This window comes from Triticum aestivum, chromosome 2A (assembly GCF_018294505.1).
Source record: "Triticum aestivum cultivar Chinese Spring chromosome 2A, IWGSC CS RefSeq v2.1, whole genome shotgun sequence".
NCBI lineage: Eukaryota > Viridiplantae > Streptophyta > Magnoliopsida > Poales > Poaceae > Triticum > Triticum aestivum.
Genome location: NC_057797.1, coordinates 621,182,624 through 621,187,260, shown reverse-complemented (window position 1 = coordinate 621,187,260; position 4,637 = coordinate 621,182,624).

Sequence of the window (4,637 nt, the reverse complement as noted above, 5' to 3'; positions counted from 1 at the left end):
TTGCCAAGCGGCCTTGGTTTACTACCGGTAGACCGCCTGTCAAGTTTCGTACCATTGGGACTTCGTTTGGTACTCCAACGGTTAACCGAGGGACCGAAAAGGCCTCGTGTGTGTTGCAGCCCAACACCCCTACTATTTGGCCCAAAACCCACCAAACTCTGCTCCATGTCCTAGAGCGTTCGATCACGATTGCGTGGCCAAAAACCGCACCTCTTTTGGACTCTCCAAGCTCCCTCTATGCCTATAAATAGACCCCTCCGTTTTCGGATCTCTTCCTCTCCCCGAAACCCTAAAATCCTCTCTCCGCTGCACCGGACGTGTCCGGACGAGCCGGACAACGTCCGGATCTCACCGCCGCCGCCACTCCCACGCCGCCAAGTGGCAGCCCCTCGCCCCCGCGCCGCGCGGCCCGCGAGCCCGTCCCCGGCCCCCGAAGCCCATCGGATCCCGCCGCCGCCTGGGTGCTGCGCCGCCCGACCGTCCTCGCCGCCCGCCGCCGCCTACCGCTGCCGCCGCCGCCCGCCGCCGCCCGCCGCCGCCGCGCCGCTGCCCCGCCGCGTCCCACCGCCTGCCGCGCCGCCCAGCCGCCGCAGCCGCCGCCGAGCCGCCTCCCGTCGCCGGCCGAGCAGCCCGCCGTCGCCGGACCGCATCGCCGCCGCCGCCGGCGACCTCCCTCCGGCCGCCGTCGTCCTCTCCGGTGAGGTCCGGTGGATCGGGACGAGATCCACCGGGATCTCATCCAAACGCACTCGCCTCGCCCGGATCTCCTCGTCCCGGGTCCTCTCCGTCCCGGTTTGACTTTTTCCAGAGAGGTTGTTTTTTTTGTCCCAGTCCCAGAAATTCCAGTCCATATGCACGTGTTTGCGGCTCCGTAACTTTGCATCCGTAGCTCCGATTCATGCATATAGCATATCAAAATGTTCATCTCAGAGAGTACATCATTTCTTTCCATTGTATTATTTTCATTTGAGTTCATTTTGATGCCCGAAGTGCTGTTAGAAGAGGGCTTCGTGAGTTAATTGTTAGATCTGCTAGTTCATCTTAGACTTTTGTCATTTTGCCTCGATTATTGTGTGCATGATATGCCTGTGAGTCCTTCATATGTTTTGTTAAGAATTTTGTCTTCTTTCCAGAGGTGCAACCCATGCATTTTTAGGATGTGTGTGGTGACTTGTGCAAGCTTGCAAAGTGAGGCACCCGGTAAACCTGTTTTCAGGGACTTAGTAGTTTTCACTAAGTCTGGGATTATTTAGTTCATGATGCCATATGTTCAGCTTGTTTCCTAGTGATCCGTGCCTCTTTTGAGGATGATCAGTAAAGGAGTTTTGTTAATCATGTTATGCTCTATCCATCCATGTCTTTACTTGCAATTATGGAGGACCCTAACTTGAGTCAATCGAGCTCTACTTTTGCTTCGTGGTGAAACTGGGCAGATCATCAACTCGTTTGCGATTTTGCCGATGCTATTGTAGTTGACCCGTGCATGATATGTCGTTGTTCTTGCCATCTCTAGCTTGTATTTTGTGCCTTCTTAATGGATGTATGCTTGCCTTGCCATGAATTGCACCGTAGTGAGTGCATCGAGCTCGTTTACATGCCTTCGTGAGTTATATTTCAGCATGTCTCAGTTTTCACTAAGTCTGAAAACTGATTGTGTTTTAGCTATGTTCGTGTGCTCGTTTATATATTTTGTGATCCCTTTTGGCCCCAGGTTACTTAGGGACTTTTGTTAAGCTTGTTGAGTAGCTCCATGCCATGTTCTTACTTGTCTTAATCAGATCATGTATCATGTTGTTTTGTTGCTTCGAAGAGGGCTTCGTGATCTGAAATTTCAGACAAGTGTTAATTTCACTAAGTCTGGAATCTGTTTTGCATTTGCGTTTTTGCCATGCTTGTTTGAACCTCATAATGGATGAATTGGCCGTGGCTCAGTGCTAGTCTTTTGTTAAGCATCTTGTGTGCATCCCTGCCATGTATTTTTTTGTCATGTTTGGTGGCTGAAGCATGTTCATTTCATTGCATTTAGTTGCCTACTTGCTGTAAATCGCAAACCGATGTCATTTTTGAATCGCTTGCCATTTCCAAACCGTAACTCCGATTCCGGCGTTCTTTATATCGTTTTCAAGCGATTTCATCTCATCTTTCCAGTGGCACCCTTGAAATTCCAAGTTGAGGCCAGGTTCATGCATTTCCTGTCATATCTTGCATTTTGCATCCCGCATCGCATCCCGCATAGCATATCATCATTTCATCATATTGCTTGGTCTTGCACGTGGTTGATTGTATCCTTGTTGCTTGTTTGTCTTGTTTGGGTAGAGCCAGGAGATGAGTTCGCTAACGAGGAGCCCGTTGAGTTTGCTTTTGAGGATCCAGTCACCTCTGACAACTGTGCAGGCAAGATGATCATACCCTCGAAATCACTACTATCTTTGCTATGCTAGTTTGCTCGCTCTTTGCTATGCCAATGCTACGATGCCTACCATTTGCTTGTCAGCCTCCCAATTGCCATGTCAAACCTCTAACCCACCTTGTCCTAGCAAACCGTTGATTGGCTATGTTACCGCTTTGCTCAGCCCCTCTTACAGCGTTGCTAGTTGCAGGTGAAGATTGGAGCCGTTACTTGTTGGAACATTTATTTACTTATTGAGATATCATTATATTGCCATGTTATCTTAATGCATCTATATACTTGGTAAAGGGTGGAAGGCTCGGCCTCTCGCCTAGTGTTTTGTTCCACTCTTGCCGCCCTAGTTTCCGTCATATCGGTGTTATGTTCCCGGTTTTTGCGTTCCTTACGCGGTTCGGTTATAATGGGAACCCCTTGATATTTCGCCTTGTTTAAAGCTTTTCCAGCAATGCCCAACCTTGGTTTTACCATTCGCCACCTAGCCTTTTCTTTCCCTTGGGTTCTGCAGACTCAAGGGTCATCTTATTTTAAACCCCCCCCGGGCCAGTGCTCCCTCTGAGTGTTGGTCCGAACTGAGCTGCCTGCGGGGCCACCTCGGGGAAACTTGAGGGTTGGTTTTACTCGTAGCTAGTCTCATCTGAGTGTGCCCTGAGAACGAGATATGTGCAGCTCCTATCGGGATTTGTCGGCACATTCGGGCGGTGTTGCTGGTCTTGTTTTAACCTGTCGAAGTGTCTCGAGTTACCGAGATCCCGAGTCTGATCGGAATGTCTTGGGAGGAGGTCTATTCCTTCGTTGACCGTGAGAGCTTGTCATGGGCTAAGTTGGGACTCCCCTGCAGGGATTGAACTTTCGAAAGCCGTGCCCGCGGTTATGGGCAGATGGGAATTTGTTAATGTCCGGTTGTAGATAACTTGAACCTTAATTAATTAAAATGAATCAACTGAGTGTGTTACCATGATGGCCTCTTTTCGGCGGAGTCCGGGAAGTGGACACGGTGTTGGAGTAATGTTTGCGCAGGTTGTTCCTCTAGCTTCTCGCTCGTGCTTTGCCTCCTCTTATCGCTCTCTTTTGCAAATAAGTTAGTCACCATACTTGCTAGTCGCTTGCTGCAGCTCCACTCTATATTTAACCTTGCCATACCTATAAGCTTAAATAGTCTTGATCGCGAGGGTGCGAGATTGCTGAGTCCCTGTGGCTCACAGATACTATAACTCCAGATGCAGGTCCAGGTGATTCCGCTCCAGGTGCTGAGTACGAGCTCAAGTGGGAGTTCGACGAGGACTCTCAGCGATACTACATTTCCTTTCCCGATGATCAGTAGTGGTGCCCAGTTGGGGGTGATTGGGACCGTTGTCGCATGTTGGGTTTTCTTCTATTTTGGCGCCGTAGTCGGGCCATGAGTGTTTTGGATGATGTAATGTTATTTATGTACTTGATTGACATGGCGAGTGTAAGCCAACTATGTTATCTCCCCTTTATTATTCATATTACATGGGATGTTGTGAAGATTGCCTAACTTGCGACATATGCCTTCAATGCGATTATGTCTCTAAGTCGTGCCTCGACACGTGGGAGCTATAGCCTTCCCCGACCTTAGGAGCCCCATTGCTTGATCATTTTTAGCGGCCGAGTTGTGTCTAGAAAAATGTTTTGAGTCCTTAGGAATTATATATCGGAGAGTTTAGGAATTCTTTTACTTCCCAGTCTCCTCATCGCTCTGGTAAGGCATCCTGACGTAGAGTTTTGACTCTTCTCTTCTCAATTTCACTAAAAAAAAAATTCAAGATCACGCGAGTATCTTGGAATCGTTCCGATGGCTTATGATGAGAACATTGTCTTGGTGCCTCCTGTCAGGGGTTTAGTGGAAGTGTCCCGGGGAGTTGAGCTCTGAGGTGTTGTCATCATAATTTTATCGTTGCAATTCTGGAATACTTGAGATATGTTCGCCGACATCAAAAATCTCTTTTATGCAGTTCGTTGGTGAGATAACCTCGACGCCACCCAGTACTGGGGCGGGAGTTCGGGAGTATCGCCATAACTTGTATAACGGATGCTTTTCGAAGGTTGAGGTAGATGGTTTCTGAAGTTTTCTTGGTTATGTGTTGAAGGATGGATACAGCTGGATGTAGGATTTGCTAGTTTGGGTGAGATATTATGCTTCCCCTGTATCCCCAACACCTGATTGCATAACCGGAAAGGTTCGGGAGTTTCATAGGTGGGAATTCTA